At 40.6% G+C, this 18,927-nt stretch overlaps 1 protein-coding gene across 1 annotated transcript in view; it reads left to right on the top strand.

Moving 5' to 3' along the window:
- Positions 1-14,475: 14,475 nt before the first annotated feature.
- LOC114664469 (myosin-10) overlaps positions 14,476-18,927 on the top strand; it is a 149,704-nt gene continuing 145,252 nt past the window's right edge. The window contains exon 1 of the mRNA XM_028818577.2: positions 14,476-14,524. The gene's annotated coding sequence lies outside the window, so the exon portion shown is untranslated. The remainder of the gene's footprint in view (positions 14,525-18,927) is intronic.

Here is an 18,927-nt window from a genome sequence, read left to right as displayed (position 1 = left end):
CGCTATACCAGCACTTAACCCAACACAGACAGATGCAGGAGGCACACTAATAAAACACAAAAGTTTTATTTTTGTTTCTTCACTTGTGGGCAACGTCTTCCCCGTTCCCACAAGTACACAACACAGTCCATCCATCCATCCATTTTCCAACCCGCTGAATCCGAACACAGGGTCACGGGGGTCTGCTGGAGCCAATCCCAGCCAACACAGGGCACAAGGCAGGAAACAATCCTGGGCAGGGTGCCAACCCACCGCAGGACACACAAAAACACACCCACACACCAACCACACACTAGGGCCAATTTAGAATCGCCAATCCACCTAACCTGCATGTCTGTGGAATGTGGGAGGAAACCGGAGCACCCGGAGGAAACCCACGCAGACACGGGGAGAACATGCAAACTCCACGCAGGGAGGACCCGGGAATCGAACCCAGGTCCCCAGATCTCCACAACACAGTCCCAAAGTACAAAACACCTCTAAACAATACTTTTCCTTTCTTTCTCCTCCACTCCTCCTCGGCAAGCTTCGTCCACGTTCCACCCGACGCTGGCTCCTGGAGTAGTCTCTGCTGGCCCCTTATATAAGTCACCCTGAAGTGCTCCAGGTGCTCGTTGTCCCACATACGGCTGCACACGGGCTCAGGAACAGCTACTTCACCCCGTGGGGGCACCCCGGGATCCCAACAGGGCTGTAGATAATTCCATCTCCCATGAAGCCCTGCGGGGGTTCAAGGCACCACTTCAACCCATGGTGGCTTCCATCTAGCGTCCCGGGAGAGGAACTGTGTTGCCCACGCTTGACCCCCCTGGTCCTCTCGGTGAAGAGACAACAACAATATTTGTGGCACTGTTACCAGGAATGCAGCTCAGATACACCAAGTCCCGTTTTTTCATTTGCGAATGGGACAGCCGTGTTATCATTACAGTAAAAAGAACTGGCCAGCCTGTACACATTTGGTTCCAAAAAAGAAAAGTATAGCGTACAAACAACTTCTGGTCTCAACATAGTTATTTTTTTTGCCTTCTCTTCATATAAAACTTGGACTGATTAAAAATTTTGTGAAAAGGAAAGTGAAGGATTTCTATATTTGCAACAGATGTTTCCACGAATACCTGATGCCAAGATTAAAGATGGCGCTATTGCTAATCCACAAATCAGACACAAAATAAAAGTGAAGTGGTTTACACATATGCCGGTGGTGCCTGAGGAAATCACATGGAAGGCATTCAAGGATGTCATTGAGAATTTTCTTGATAACTATGGAATACCAGACAATGCAAAGCTGGTTGACAACATGCTTCAAGTATACAAAAGAAGAGCAAAAGTTGCTAAAGATTCATATTCTACATAAACATTTCTTCGATACAAATCTTGGTGCACTCAGTGAGGAACATGACAAATGTTTCACTGGGATATTACAATGAGAAAAGTGCAGAATCAGGGCAATTCTGGACGACTATTGTTAGGCAACAAAAATCAGCAGCAAAACATTTTTAGCTCAATTGAACTAATGTAATATGTTAGATTCATTAAGCGGTTAAAAACGTTACATTTAGCACAAGTTAATTGTATTTTTTTCCAAATTCTTATGTGATGCAGTCAATCTGGAATGATATTTGAGTATAGCTATTAACTGTTGTGGCGGGCGGCCGGGTCCCATGCCCAGCTGGGACGCCCCTTCCACATATGTTCCGGGGGGAGCAGCCATGGGCGTCTCACTACCTCCCCCGGGACGCTTGGTGGCAGCCTCCCTGACTGATGATGGTGCCTCAGTTTCCCGCAGGGTTTCATGGGAGATGGAGTTCTCCACAACCCTGTGGGGATCTGGGGTGGCCGCCAGGGGGTGCTGCATGGATCCTGGAGCCTGTGTGGACACCTCTACAGCCCCGCCCGGAAGTGCAATTAGCAACGTGTGATCAATCACCTGGAGCACTTCCGGGTGGGCTACCGCTCAGGGGCCAGAATCAGGAGAAAGAGGACGAGGTTGCCTGGGAGGAGTGGTGGTACCAGAGGAAGGATTGGTTTGGTTGTCTGTAGTTATTGAAGTGCTTTGGGACTGTGTTGGGCCTGTGGGACACGGGGAAGACATGCCCCATGGCTGAAGAGAAAATAAAAACTCTTAGTGATTTTACATGGGCCTCTTACTCAGTCTGTGCCAGGTCGGGTGCTATATAGCGCCTTATTGCACTGTCTACCATAGTCACCAAATTTTTTTCAGGAAGCAAAACATGCTTTGTCAGGCATTATTAATGCACCATAACCAGAAAATTAATCATTTTTGCATTTGGATCATTTTATGTTGCTCCCCTATGAAGGAGAAATGGTTAACAAATCTCACACTTAAGTAGTGTTCCCTCAGCAGTTGCTCCATCCTTAAAACTGAGAGGGCATCCCTCTGCGGCATGTCTCTTACAAGAATGATTTTTAATGATTGCATTCATTTTTTATGTGTGAATTTCAACTACGTTATGGCATTATTTTTATCCTTTTAACACACAAGGTAATGCATGAATTATATTAGCTCTTAACTAGTTACAGTGTACCAAGGATTAGCTTAATCTGTCACATTGGAATCTACTCTAATGTTTCATAGACTATTCCCAAATTTTAAGGCTAGGAAGAGTTTGTAATTTAACCTTTTTTTTTTTTTACAAACGTTTGCTACTTATAATAATAATAATACATTTATATCATGCTTTTCTCACTACTCAAAGCATTTTTCATAGTGAGTTGGGAGCCATTTCAGCGATCATCAATGTGTAGCATCCACCAGGATGATAAGGCGGCAGCCATTTTGGCACCAGTTGGCTCACCATACATGAGCTGTTAAGTGGTGAGAGAGGCAACCATTTAGAGACAGGGAGCGATTAGGGTGCCCAGAATTACTAGGCCGTGCTGAGAAATTTAGCCAGGACAAAGGATGCCCAGGAATCTTTTTATGACCACAGAGAGTCAGGACTTTGGTTTTATGCAGGGGTGGGCAAAGTCATTCCTGGAGGGCCGCAATGGCTGCAGGTTTTTGTTCCAACCCAATTGCTTAATAAGAAGCACTTATTGCTCAAGTAACACTTCTCCTTCATTTTAATTGTCTCAATTGTTAAGATTTTGAATCCTTATTGCTTATTTTAGCCTTAAACAGCTGTATTTTGGTTTTTAATTGCTCCTTATTAGCAATAAGATACAAATAACAAAAGAAACCAGCATTTCTCCTTTTAGTTTGTTTCCATTTACACCTGTGTGTATTTATCATGCACTATTTGGTTTTATTAAATACTTGGAAGGAAAGTGAAGAGAAAAAAGTGAAGGACTGAGAATTAGTCATTTGTTTTAGACTTCAAATCATTTAAGTGATATCCTTAGAAAGGGAAAAAAAAAATCTAGGATATAAGAATGACCTGACATGGCAGATTTAAAGCACTAACAAGCCATGAAATTAAATTATTGGCAAGGATTGTTTTCTAAATAGGCAACTGGGTTGCAACAAAAACCTTTACCCACTGTAGCCCTGACTGACTTTGCCCATCCCTGGTCTCATCTGAAGGACAACACCATTTTTACAGCATTGTGTCCCCATCACTTCACTGTGGCATTGGGAGCCACACACAGACCACAGGGTAAGCGCCCCCTGCTGGCCTCTACCAACACCTCTTCCAGCAGAAACCCAAGGTTTCCTAGATGTTCTCCCATCCAAGAACTGGCTGGGCCTAAACACGCTTAGCTTCAGGTGGATGACCTTGTACTGAAGTGCATATGGTATTGGCTGCATGATGTTATAGAGGTCTAAAAAGCTTAGCTAAGATTTACACTGCCTTTAATGGTGATTTATTAATTTTTTCAGAGGGGATTCAAGGAATGCACCCAGCCTTGGCCCAACTCACACTCAATCCCTCATGGAGACAAAAGCAAATTGAATTAAAACAGTAAATTTAACAATGAATAAAACTTAATCTAATTACACAAACTAAAATGATCCCACCCCAGTTTCCTTTACAGTGATATACAATAAACACGAATTCAACAACTAGCAAAACCACGCATGATGAACTCTATAAAAAATGGCAACTGATGTAATGAAATGATGGAGATAGATAGCCCAGAGATCAGCTCGCTATATGTGAAAGCAAAGAATAGTCCTACTGGTATTTCCTGATGATGACGTGGGATAGGATCAGAAGTGTTTCTTTCTTCGCAGGTCAACAACAAATCCTAAGACAGTCCTCATGCAGCTTGAAGACACCAGACAGTCCATACACCAAAACAGGAGATGATCCAGGACAAAACAAGAATCCACAGGAAGACAAACAGACAGGTAACTCCAGACACGAAACAACAAAAGACCCCCCTCTTCTCTGTATAACTGACCTCCTTTTAAATCTTGCGGCAGCCTTCTTGTCCCCAGCAGCCCCTACATCCTCATCAGAAGAGCCACTGCAGGGAATGCTGGGAGTTGAAGTCTTCACTCCCCTGTAGCACCGCTACAATGTATTGGCTGTTAAGAGAGAAACTGAAATATTTGGTACTTTGTAAACATTTAGTGTTAAGAGAGAAACTGAAATATTTGGTACTTTGTAAACATTTAGTGGTTCAAATCAAATCAAATCAAATTTGATTTAATTCTTAGAATAAAATTCAAAACCCAGAGAAGTCATTGAGAGTATGCTCCTTGCTTTCAGCAAAGATCAACCTTGCCCAGGATTATCTTCCCCTAGTCTCATGGGGCCAGACATGATTCTCAAAGAAGAACACACATCAAAGGACAACCTGTTTAAAAGTGTGTAGTGGACAGCGATGAAATCCTGCGCTGAAAAACATAAACACACAGGACGCCTTCCTGAAAGAAGCCACCTCCAATTCCTACAGTCCGTGAAGTTTGAACTACCAGGTTTTCAATGAAAGAAACTGAACAAAAGATTTGATATGGAGAGAAACTAAAAAAGTAAAATTGCTGTTATCAGTTCAGGAGTTCAGTAGCACAAGGTAAGTAATGTTTAAAGCTTTAATTTGTACGTTGTAATGAGCACTGTGACAGAGGAGAAAGACACGCACACAGACCACTGCAGCTACTTGGCTTCACGTTTGAGAAGTACTTTTGTCTGCTATGATATCTTTTGTCATTTTGAGTATTGCGCCACTATATGAGATACCAACATTAAACTGAGTTTAGATAAGCATTGTGGTCTATGGATATATAACGTGTTAAAATGTTGCGGCTATATTTTGCCATGACATGTTTGCAATTCTAATTAGACAGTAATGTTAACTTCCTTCAGTTATTCATTCAGATGTGCCATCAGAAGGTGGATGCTGTGCACCCTCATCCAAGGCCTCCACTGGTGTTGTTAGGCAGAAGTGTTGATTCAGATGTGTTGGGCACTGAAATCTGCAAATCCTGTGGCTCTTCATTATCAGCTCTTTTGATGGCAGCCCTTTTGATGGAGTGTGACACACCTTTTACTTCAAATGCATATTTTGCAATTCATGTTTTCATGAATATCGCTGCCAATTCTTTCAACCTTACATCGACTCCTACACTATCATTGAAACACACACGGCACCTGTGACAACATATCATTCACGTTTACTGCTTGTCCATTGATGTCTTTGAATGCCAAAGTATAATGTGATGTCATAGAAAGGTTTTTCCCTTGCAATAGGTTATGTGTATATTTAAAACGTACATTGTGCTCTCTGCAAACATGACACATTTATGTCTAATAGTTTTTTTTAGGAGATTTTTCATCTGTTCCTCATAATCAGAAGCTTGCTCTCCATCAGATCAGGTTAACAAGAGCACCACTGCTCTCTGCAGTTCAAAATCTCCACCCCTACTTTGAGTGCTTCCTTCATAAGACATTGGATTGTGGCACTTAGTGAGTTGTCTAATTGTTCCCACCCAAACAAAATTTACTCTTGGTTGTTTCCAGGCATATACAGTATATTATACATATGGCTTGAGCAAGACTATCCTCTCCTGACTTGTTTATTGAACTTCTGTCTGTCCACTTATGTAATGAAACTCACACATACTCTTAGCATTAGACTGGTGAAAATGCTGAGTCCTCTAATCCATCCCTCCTTGCTAAGAGGGGGAGTCAAGCTAAAGTTAGAAAATGGGATTTATTAGAAAATGGAACAAACCTTCACAAAACCGATCATGTCATTTCACAATGGAGTCTCCACCCTTCTCAATGCACTTGCACCACCTGCCTGGAAGTGCCAGGATTCCAGAAGAATAAAAGGTTTTGTCTTGTCCTCACCACCACTCGTGTACCATTTTCTTCACGTTGGTATCTGTCTTGAATTGACGACTACCCAGATGTTTTTAGCAGTCCAAAAAGGTAGAAATCACACAGTGCCAAATCTGGAAGTGGTAATACCTCAAAGTTAAGTTTCTCCAGATAGGCCTTGGTGTTCTTAGCAGTGTGTTATTGTCTTGCAGGAAAAGGACTCCTTGAGACAGCAGTCCCCACCATTTGGATCGAATAGCAGGCTTCACATTGGTCTCCAGCAAGTCACAGTAACTTGCACTAGTGAGTGTAGTACCCCTCGGCATGTAGTGTTCAACAATAACTCGGGGGCACAAGTGGTGGAGAGGACAAGACAAAACCTTCTATTCTGCTGGAATCCATGCACATCCAGGCAGGTGGCGCAAGTGGATTGAGAAGGATGGAAACCACACTGAGAAATGACATGATCAGTTTTGTTAAGGTTTGTTCCATTTTCTAATAAATCCCACTTTCTAAGTTTAGCTAGACTCTCCCTCTTAGTTATCTGAGGGTCACTTTTGTGAGGCCTGTTTTCTCTTCTCAAACTCATTGCACCATGTATTGGCTGTTAAAAGAGAAATTGAAATGTGTGGTGCTTTCTAAACGTCTAGTAGTTCAAATCAAACCAAATTTTATTTGTCACATACAAATTATACATGCAGTACAATATGTAGTGGAATGCTTAGATGCTCAACTCCAATGACTGTTCTTTAAAGAATTTATAAAGAGTAACAATAATTCATGACTTTATCCATCCATCCATTTTCCAACCCGCTGAATCCGAACACAGGGTCACGGGGGTCTGCTGGAGCAAATCCCAGCCAACACAGGGCACAAGACAGAAACCAATCCTGGGCAGGGTGCCAACCCACCGCAGGACACACACACCCACACACCAAGCACACACTAGGGCCAATTTAGAATCGCCAATCCATCTAACCTGCATGTCTTTGGACTGTGGGAGGAAATCGGAGTGCCCGGAGGAAACCCACGCAGACACGGGGAGAACATGCAAACTGCACGCAGGGAGGACCCTCATGACTTTATAAATATCAAAAATCTAAATGGAATGTCAAATATGTGATTACTAATAGCTAAATAAATAAGTTCATTAACTTAAATAATAAGAGTTAACGATTGGGTGTCACGTATTTCTCGACACTTATTCAAGATGCGGATGAACTGTAGACAGACGTTCCTCCTCAGTCTCTCAGAACTGGACTTTAGGCAGCAGTAGGTTTTACCTGACTGTTGGAATGGCTGGTGTCACTGATGATATTTTTTGCCCTGGTCTGACATTACTTGGTGTAAATGTCCTTGAAGTTAGGGAGTGCACACCCTGATGCATTTAGCTGACCGCCTCACTCTCTGTAGAACTTTGCGGTCCTTTATCACGCTGTTCACAAACCAGGCAATAATACTTCATGTCAGAATGCTTTCAGTATGTGTAGAAGTTATTTAGTAATTGGGAAGTTCAGCGTTTAGTTTGTGCGTGCTCCTGTTGTTAACAGTTTGTCGTGTGTGTTTGGTGTCGTTGTATTTTGTGCTTTTTTTATCATTAACAGTAAAGAATCCGAATGGGTTTTGAAAACCTATAGATTACCTGGAAAGGAGCACCTGACTCGGAGAGCCAATAAAATCGAAAACGGGGCGGGGCTAACCGTACCTAAAAGAGTGAAGGTGCAATAGTAAACAAGAGAAGAGAAGAAAAGAGAAGAGAAGCAAGGAACAGCTCCAGAGAGAGAGAGAGAGAGAGAGAGAGAGAGAGAGAGAGAGAGAGAGAGAGAATGAATGTGTGTGTGTGTGTGTTGCGGGTATTATGGGGAAAACTACGCTGCCTACAGGAAGAGTCAGGTAAATCCGGGTTCATTCATGGAAGGCAACATAGAGAATCCTTTTACCCTTTTTATGCAGAACGTGGGAGAGCGCGTGACATGCTTGTGTGAAGAAGCGGTGTGAGATAGAGGTTTCCCAGTATTGAGGTATGGCTCGGCCCAATCCTCGCAGTGACAGAAATTAAAAAAAGAATTATTACACCGTTGGACATTTAAAGGAACTTTTTCTCGCTGCTGGTGAATCCTTTATAATTGTTATTTGTGTTTTTGTGTTTTATTAGTGGCGTCTTTTGTATTGTAATCCGTTCATGCGATGGGCGCGCTGCAGTGCGGTATTTGTATAAATAGCTGGTTTATTTGTTTATAGGCTAATAACAATTTTAATTCAGTCATACATTTTACTTCTGTTGGTGTGCGCTGTACCTTTTGTGTGGCTAGTAGGGCAGTGTTGGTTACTCGCACTTTTTTTTTCTATTTTATGTCTTTTTTGCTGCCAGTCGAGAAGTCGGTAATGCAGGTTCTATTCATTCCGTCCCGGATCGTGAAAAGGGTCTCGAGCAGCGAGCGGTACACTCTGAAGATGCTGCACTCCATTTTTTTCCATCTGAGAAGATCTTTTCTATTTCCTGAAGCAAAACTCCAAATCATAAACAGTTATATACTTGTATTAGTTGAAGCCAAAGACGCCTTGTAAGAAGTAATTACAGTAGTTTGTTTTCTTAATTACTCTCATATTGCAGGTAAAATAGATAGATATGAATGCGTCTATGTTAGAGATATACGCTATTAATATTTAATAAACATGTTCGGCATAATATTTAATAGACAGAGAGAGCCTTGTGAAGCCCTGCCTCTGTCTAATGCTATCCTTTAATGTTTATACATGCAGATTGCATAAAGTGTATAAGATATTTATTTATTTCAATGTTTCTCTTGCATGATATGTTTGACTTTGGCATTTTTGCGAGTTTTATTATATATTATTGTCTATTTTAACTCTTACATTTGTTCATATTATAGGGGACGCACCAGTTCCTCAAACACCGACACAACAGACACAGGCACAAGTCCAGCAACACACAAGGCTTTATTTGTGATGTGGGAAATGCTTTCCCTTCGTTTCCCACCACCAATGCACAGTACAGAGCACAATATAATAAGGCACACAGCAGCTTGCCTTCTTTTCTTTCCCTTTTTCTCTTCCTGTCTCTCCTTCCGCCTCCACTCCTCTTCCAGCAAGCTTTGTCCTCCACCTCCTGATTCTGGAATGAAGGCAGGTGGCTCCTTTTAAGTGATCCCAGGAAGAAGTACTGGTGTCCCGAAAGCTTGACCTGGGAGCATTTATGGATAAGGCTTGAGCCCCAGTGAGTAGGTCTCCCCAGTCCACATGGTACCCACAGCACCCAACAGGGCTGAGTTGCAGGACTCCAATTCCTGTGAAGCCCTGTGGCCAACCGTGGCACTGCCACAACCCAGGGGAACTGCCATCTACTGCTCCAGTGGGGATAATGCCCTGCACATGTTCTCTCTCCTGGTCCTTACACCACAGAGGCATCCTGGCCGGGCAAGGGCCACAATATGCACACTATAAAAACAATCCTGGTACTTTAATGGTACTTTATGGTTTTTACTAGGTTGTGTGGTTCCTCTTAGAACCATTGCTTGACCAAGCACCATTTCATTCTGGGAAGGGTTCTTTGCATATGAAGTTTTGTGGTTTGAAAACATCCTAATATGTAGACCAGAGAAATTTGTAATGTTTGATAAGTTCCCTAACAGGACACTAAAACCTAAGGACACGAAAACCTGAATTTAACCTGTGTTGTTATATGCAGCAACAGTCCTTTAAAACTCATAAGCCATTGGTATTTCACAGATCTGTTACCATCTATTCATGGTCATTTACTGTAAGGAACCTTTCATGGATCTAAAGCAGGGGTCCTCAATGACAGTCCTGGAGGGCTGCAGTGCCTGCAGGTTTTTGTTCTAACCCAGTTACTTAATTAGAAAGCAATTCTTGCCAATACTTTAATTTCATGGCTTTTTAGTGCTTTAACTCTGCTATGTCAGCTCATTCTTATATCCTGGACTTTCTTCCCCTTTCTAAGGATATCATCCAAATGATTTGAAGGCTAAAATGGAGGAGTAATTCTCTGTCCTTTACTTTTTTTCTCTTCACTTTCCTTCCAAGTACTTAATTAAACCCAATAGTGCATGAAAAATACACACAGGTGTAAATGGTAACAAGCTAAATAGAGAAATGCTGGTCTCTTTTGTCATTTGCATGTTATTGCTAATTAGGAGCAATTAAAAACCGAGAATACAGCTGTTTAAGACTAAAATAAGTAATAAAGGTTCAAAATCTTAATGAGCCAGTCAAGTAAAGTGAAGCAGAAATGTTACTTGAGCACTAAATACTTCTTATTAAGCAATTGAGTTGGAGCAAAAACATGCAGCCACTGTGGCCCTCCAGGACCGTGATTGAGGACCCCTGATCTAAAGAAATAATAGGCTCTTTCTCTAACCTTCATGTAGAAGGGTCTTTTGAGAACCAAAAATGGTTCCCCTATAGCATCACTCTGAAGAACCACTCTGGTACCTTTTATTGTTAAGGTGTACAGTATTCAGGAATTGTACACTCTTAAAAACAATGGTTCCTTAATCATATTTTATGATTCTTTATTGGATTGTGTGGTTCCTCTTAGAACCATTGCTTACAAAAGCACCCGCTCTTAAAAATAAAGGGGCCTGAATGGTTCGTCAGGGTGATGCCATAAAGGAACCATTTTTGGTTCCCAAAAGACCCATCCACTTGATGGTTCCAGAAAGAATCTTTCTTTATTTAGATCTCAGACAGGCTCCATTCAGTAAATAACCATGAATAGATGGTAATAGATCAGTGAAATATCAATTGCTGATGATTTCAAAAGGACTCTTACTGCATATGTACAGTAATACTGTTTAAATCTAGATTTTCTTAATCTGTTAGTGTCCTGCTACATATCCTACCACACATTAAAGTGTGTTTTTTTTCTCTCTCTTTCTCTGCATTTTAGGAAGGTTTTCAAAGCACAAAGTGCCAACTTTACATTCAAAGAACCCATCCCAGAATGAAATGATGCTTTTTCAAGCAAAGGTTCAACAAGGAAACACACAAGCCAATAAAGAACCATAAAATGCCATTAAAGAGCTAGGACTTTTAAGAGTGACATTCCATTCTGGGAAGGGTTCTCTGTAAATGAAGTTGGTTCTTTGTGCATTTAAAAACATCCTAATATGTAGAAAAAAAAACCCCTGAAATGTTTTAATGTATGGAAGGCTACCTGGCAGGACACTATCAGATTAAGAAAACCAGGACTTTGCCTTTATGTGTGCATCAAGAGTTCTTTTACAATCATGACTTTTTGATATCTCTTACTATCTGTTCATGAATGTTTACTGTATGGTGCCTATTACAGATCTAAATTAGGAGAAGGCTCTTTCTGGAACCATCATGTAGGTAGGTCTTTTGGGAAATAAAAATGGTTTCTCTGTGGCACCACTCTGTGAAGCCGCTCCGGTACCTTTTATTTTTAAGAGTGTAAAGTATATTATTTACCATAGCAAACCATCTTCTAAGCATACTAAATTCTGAATAGGGCTGTGGGGGCCCACAAGAAAAGGGCACAAGGCAGAAACATTCCCTGGACACGGCACTGTCCATTGTAAGGTGAGTATATTATTTAAAATGTATATTTTGATCAAATTTGATTTCAAAATTAATTGAAATTAAGGTGAAAGGTTAACATATTTTTTCAGCATAGTCCACTCCAGTGAGGCAATGGTACATTGATGCACTGTCTTCTTTTGTCTATACAGTAATCCCTCCTCCATTGCGGGGGTTGCGTTCCAGAGCCACCCGCGAAATAAAGAAAATCCGCGAAGTAGAAACCATATGTTTATATGGTTATTTTTATATTGTCATGCTTGGGTCACAGATTTGCGCAGAAACACAGGAGGTTGTAGAGAGATGGGAACGTTATTCAAACACTGCAAACAAACATTTGTCTCTTCTTCAAAAGTTTAAACTGTGCTCCATGACAAGACAGAGATGACAGTTCCGTCTCACAATTAAAAGAATGCAAACATATTTTCCTTTTCAAAGGAGTGCGCGTCAGGAGCAGAGGCTGTCAGAAAGACAGAGGAAAGCAAACAAATCAATAGGGCTGTTTGGCTTTTACGTATGCGAAGCACCGGGGCACAAAGCTGTTGAAGGCGGCAGCTCACACCCCCTCCGTCAGGAGCAGGGAGAGAGAGAGAGACAGAGTTTGTTTTTCAATCAAAAATCAATACGTGCCCTTCGAGCTTTTAAGTATGCGAAGCACCGTGCAGCATGTCGTTTCAGGAAGCAGCTGCACAAAAGATAGCAACGTGAAGATAATCTTTCGAACAGCCCCCCTGCTCAATCCCCCTACGTCAGGATCAGAGAAAGTCAGCGCAAGAGAGACAGAAAAGTAAGCCGGGTAGCTTCTCAGCCATCTGCCAATAGCGTCCCTTGTATGAAATCAACTGGGCAAACCAACTGAGGAAGCATGTACCAGAAATTAAAAGACCCATTGTCCACAGAAATCCGCGAACCAGCAAAAAATCTGCGATATATATTTAAATATGCTTACATATAAAATCCGCGATGGAGTGAAGCCGCGAAAGGCGAAGCGCGATATAGCGAGGGATTACTGTATAGTACTTTTATAGTGTTCACAACTATTGACATTAAATACATTTATTCAATTTTCTGTTTTTTTTTTTTTTTTTTTTTTAAATTTGTTAGTGAGATGACTTCTCCTATCTAATATGCAAACCGATGGGAGAAGAGTTGTCATTATTGTCTGATCCCAGAGTCTCAAATAACATCCCCACCTTATCCGTTTATTGCTAATCTGCCCAGTGAGGGGAGGTTAACCCACAAGCTTATGTCCGTCAGATATGTTTAAGCAAAGAGCTAGATGGGTTTGTTTTTTTTCAGGATTTTGTGTCATTCATTTTGTTATCCACTTACTGTATTTATTGACTTGAAGACAACAAGGTTTTAATATTTGCTATATATTCATTTATTATATTTTATTATATAATGTATTATAACATATTATTTATCTTATCTATATTTATATCTCTGCGGTGGGTTGGCACCCTGCCCGGGGTTGGTTCCTGCCTTGTGCCCTGTGTTGGCTGAGATTGGCTCTGGCGGACCCCCGTGACCCTGTGTTCGGATTCAGCAGGTTGGAAAATGGATGGATGGATAGTTATATCTACTGTATATCTATATATAATTTAAAATTACATGTCCCTGATTTAATTACTGGCTGACTGATAAGCAATGCTTGGCTATCTGCAGACAGCTTAAGGAAAAATGTTTTTCACTAATGGACCAATCCGTTTGTCCTGAGGCCCAGAAGAATCCAACCTTGCCCAAAAGTTAAATTAATCATGAAAAGGATAAAATCACAAAGATATGTTGTATTTAATAGTCAGAAGTGATTATTTTAGTGCAGGCCTACAATGGCTGCAGGTAGCTCAGATGACAGAATGTCAGATGCAGTTCAGTGGCATTGTGGTTTAAATCACACTTTTTAAATCTTCTGTTCTACTTTGTTCTTTATTCCATCTTGGTTCACTTAGATTGGAGTTTAAATATTATCAATACATTTCCTGAGCACCTCATTAATATCCTACAAACATCTCTGCTCCTATTTGTACTATCATGAGAACTGCTAACCCATTTCTCAAGAAAAATAAATGCATGCTTTAATTACTACTAATATAGAGAGATTTTTTTCTTTATAGATAGGTTAGGAGTGGCAGAGGTTTGCGCTACTGCCTCCGAGATCCTGAGACGTACAGTATGTTCTTATCCTGACCTCGTCAATGTCATCGGTGTGGAGTTTTTCAAATTTTCTTCATTTCTCCATGGGTTTCCTATGGATACTTTGACTTCATTGCACTTAGGGCCATGTTGGGGAAATAAGTGTGAGTGGGTGTGCCAAATAGTGAACAGGCATTCTAAATGGGACTGTTTTTTTGCCTTGAGTTTGATGCCCCCAGGATATGATTTGGCTCCCCCAGTCTTGTAGTGAATTGAAAGATGAGTAAAAAAAAAAAATAATAATAAACTCATTTTTATTGCATGCCATGTTTTATTGTTCTGTTTGTTAAATCTGAGGTATTATTTTCTTCATACTTTTATGTTCTGTTAATTTCACTCATCTTTTGTTATTTCTGTTTTGATGCCTTAAATGTGCCTCTATTCCCTGTGCTTTGTGGGTGGAGCTGATGGAGGCGGGGCCACCTTGATGTCACGACTGCTGGTTCCTCCTTCTGGCTATTCATTTTCAGTCAGAAGTGGGACCCAGCAGTCAAGTATGAAGTTGCTTGCAGTTGTTTGTAAGTATGGCTTTTCATGTAAATTTGATTGTGTTTTGGGACTTGCTTGCTTGGGATTGCTTTTCTGACAACTGCTTTTTTGCTCCTTTTGAGCATTCTTGTGATATTTTTCTATTTTGATAATAAATCTTTCATGAATAAACATTCTTTGGTTGCCCTCTTTCTGGTAAGCTTGGGGTTTATGGTTATCCTACTCTCTGCAGGGCTTTTTGATGTGTTTTTGAAATATTTCATTATATTTTGAACTTTAATGTCGGCTTCCTATTTTTGCACCTGTTAGGGTGGAAAGAAACCGTTTGTAGTTGGAGTAAGCTGGATGGAGGTTGGGCCTCTTCTGGGTAGTCTTGGTGAAACTCCTGGCCTGCCTGTTGTGGAGTATTTTGGAGGCCGCAAACCCATTTTCAACATGTTTGCGACTTCGAATTACAGCAGGGTTGTTCAAAGTACTGATTGTGTCCAATTATATGAAGAGTGCCATGAAAAATCAATTACACCCTCGTGATCTCGGGTTATCCTCTTTTTACTTGGATTGCATTGCATTGGTTGAACATAAGAACAAATAAATATAAGAACGTTGACAAATGAGAGATTATTTAGTACATGTTGGGTTAGGGGCGGCACGGTGGCACAGTGGGTAGCGCTGCTGCCTCGCAGTTGGGAGATCTGGGGACCTGGGTTCGATTCCCGGGTCCTCCCTGCGTGGAGTTTGCATGTTCTCCCCGTGTCTGCGTGGGTTTCCTCCGGGCGCTCCGGTTTCCTCCCACGATCCAAAAACATGCAGGTTAGGTGGATTGGCGATTCTAAATTGGCCCTAGTGTGTGCTTGGTGTGTGGGTGTGTTTGTGTGTGTCCTGCGGTGGGTTGGCACCCTGCCCGGGATTGGTTCCCTGCCTTGTGCCCTGTGTTGGCTGGGATTGGCTCCAGCAGACCCCCGTGACCCTGTTTGGATTCAGCGGGTTGGAAAATGGATGGATGGATGGATGTTGGGTTAGTTAATAGTTAAAGTGCCCCACCTTTTTAAAAATATTTTCAAGGTTTCACTCCATCTATATGACTTGGTAGTTTGCTTTAGGTTAGCCTGGCTGTTTTGTGTGGAGAAGTGCTCTCTAGCTCTGGTTTCTGCCTTAAAAGCTCTTTCCCTTAACTGTCACTGCTGTCCTCGAATATGTGATTTACTTTTTAAATGAAAGAATTCTACTGAATTAACTTTATTAATGCCCTTTGAGAGTGCATTTTGAAAATAAACCATACAATACAGCTGCTTTGGTACTCCCACACCTGGAGGACTTTCTCAGAGTGAAACCGTGAGTTAGTGCTAGGGGAGTAAATCTGCAACTGTGAGGCTTATAGTTAGCCCTTAAAGACCCTTAGCCATTTGGCCAGGCTGCCTGGTCTGCAGTAGTTTCTCATCACTCTATTTTCTGGGCTGCTGTCATGAATCACAAATGCCCCCGAACAGCAGGGTATTCTTAATAAAGACTTCATCATGCCATGAGCTCAGACTGACGCTACCTGACACTCTCTTCTGAATTATGGCACACATTTTTCCTATGGTAAAAGTATCTGCCACTCTTAGGCACTTATGACTGCTGCAAACAAACCCCGCTTCAGATGCGCTGCTTCATTCTCCAGTGATATAATCTGCTGCCTTTGTTTGTGAGTCACACTACAAAATTAGAAATTGCTCACCGTCTAAATGAAGAATTGCAGGGTGACTGCTCTTTTAGGTTATGTGCAAATTCTATCATTCTTTTGTTGTTTTTTTCAGGATTTGAATATCTCCAGTAGTTTAATTTGAATTGCTAGAGACTTCTACCTGCCACCAGAGAGCCCCCTATTTGTTAAATTGACTGAAAATGGAAGAATAGTAGTTAGCTGTAAGGGGAGGTTCAAAGTGAATCTCTGCCACTTGGTATCTTTCACACCTAAGCATTTGGCCACTCAGTGACTGGTCCACAGTCCCCTTTGGGTCACTAACACAAGCTCATATTTATTTGGATAATTTCAAAATTCCAGTGAGGTTTACACTGGACTCACTGATGATAATATCTGGAGGTCAGCAAATGTTTTCTGCTGCCCACCAGCCGATCCTTTTTCTATGTGGGGGCCCTCTAGCACAGCTCAAAAACACTTGGCTTACTCATCTCACAGAGCCTGCCAGTAAGTCTTTCTTGGCAGCGGCCTCATCTGTCATGAAATACTGTTTTCACAATGGTGTAAGCGTCTCTAGGGCCCACCTCTCTGATCATGCTACCATTAAAGCTCGCTCAGATTACAAATACGTTCTTTTTTCCCTATCCCACTCAGCCCACCCTGAGGTGTTAAAAGGCTACATATGTTTAATAAATCTGGAATCACAAGTCCATAACATGTCAAGTGGTTCTACTGCACCAGTTCACTAAGACTCTAAAAGAAAATCAGTTGGAACTGCCTCACAAAATGGAGTACCAGAACTTCTCTCTGCACTACTCTTAAGAAGGTTGGCATATTCATCTTGCTGGGCAGTCTGTCTACTACCCAAACCGGTCTTTGGATTATCAGTAAGACATAATGGGTTATATTTGTTCATTATAGCTTTACAGTGCACCTTGTAATTTGGCTCATTGTGAACATTGTTTTTTTTTTTTATTCATGTCCTTAATCCATTTTGAGTGTTCATTTCAATCATTTGTCTAACTTCTCAAAAGAGAACAATCCACGTGAAATAAGAGTCAAAAAGATTCTTAAAATCTATAAAAATATATATGTATATACCTTGATATAGACAAGGAATTAATGAATAAAAGCGGTAAAACAAAGCTTCACACAGAGAGAGCGCGACAAACCCACCTGCCCCACTGGATCTACACTGCAAAATCACAAGTGTTAAAGTTAACACTTAAGGAATATATGTGGTGATGTTGCCATAATCTGCATACAATTTCAATGACAACTTTCAGACTAATAGTTAATTTAACACTGGCAGTTTTGCCGTGTAGTTAACCATTTATTATTTTTCTGCCTGATTATTTGCTTACACACTAGAAAACGCCACCATGTAACACTGCCTTTCACCTCTACTTCTTCTAGACTGGCACTTAATTTTTTTTAGTTGCCCTGCCATTCAATCGACTACTTTTTTTTGTCCAGCTCAAATCCAGATGAAACATGGCTTTATTAAGAAGTGAACTTTAAATTATCTTTGATGTTAAGAAACAGATTTTCCTAACATTTTTTTTTTCAGTAGCCACTTGTTATGTCTGGGACTCTGCTGCTACTACATTAAAAAAAGATCATTTACAATAATGGAATGCAAAACCTAGAGAAGTTAGGCCTGATTGCTTTATAGAGTAACTAGCCAAAGTATCCGGTGTTGTTCCATGTATATTTGTGTAATGGGCTAAGGTAAGAAAGAAAATAATATTAATGTTGACCCTTTTGTCGTTGCTGGATGAAATTTTAGTGTCCCATCTATCATCTACGCTGCCTCTGTATCAATTTCTCTGCTCTAATGAGTCAAGATTTTGTCATTTTTTATGCATGATTGGATTCCATAACTGCAATAACTCATTCCTGGGTTGGAGCCATGAACATTACTTCTTTGTATTGCCTGGTTTAATGTGGTTTCACGCATAGATGCTTAGTCACACATTGATAAATTGAATGACTTGTTGACTAATTGTCTAGTTTACATACCTTATCAATGATTCAAAGCTACTAGATTATGTGTTGTTCCCTCTACTGAATCCTAGTTCATGATAACAGAGTTTATGGATTTTGAAAAGTTTTATGTTGGCTTAGCTGTAATATTCATGCAAAATTTCATGAACATCCAGGGCCAGATTTACACATTTCTACGCCCTAGGCCAAAGCGCACAATTCTTCTACCCAAAAAAAAAAAGTTGATTTATAATTTTTAATTTACTATGTAATAGTTTATTTTTGAAACATATAAGTACTTGATACACTCTTTATAATCTTTGAACCACATATTTTTAATTCAAAACTACACTACTACACTACTTATGAAATTGCATAACATTAGATAGATAGATAGATACTTTATTAATCCCAATGGGAAATTCACATATTCACATTAACACCTACAGAAAAACTTTCCATCGAATTTCTTCAAGTTGTCTTAAATACCTACAAGAATTTCTTCCTTTGCGCTTTTGTCCATGTAAAGACTTCAATTGTGTCATTGAAATCGAGTGCGGCTTTCAGGCTTACAGCCCTGAGTAAACTAAACAGTATATAAAAGTAGTAACGATATATTTTACGTACCTACTATCAGAAGATATGTAGAAGTCAAGCGTTATAAGCATAATGAATCACTATTGTAATGCCAAATCTGGAATTTTCCTTTAACACGTGCTTTACTCTGAGTGTGTGTGAGAGAGAAATAGCAAATTGTTTTTGCCT

Source organism: Erpetoichthys calabaricus, chromosome 14 (assembly GCF_900747795.2).
Source record: "Erpetoichthys calabaricus chromosome 14, fErpCal1.3, whole genome shotgun sequence".
Classification (NCBI taxonomy): Eukaryota; Metazoa; Chordata; class Cladistia; order Polypteriformes; family Polypteridae; genus Erpetoichthys; species Erpetoichthys calabaricus.
The sequence above is the reverse complement of the archived record's forward strand: the minus strand, read 5'-3'. Positions and strand labels throughout refer to the sequence as shown.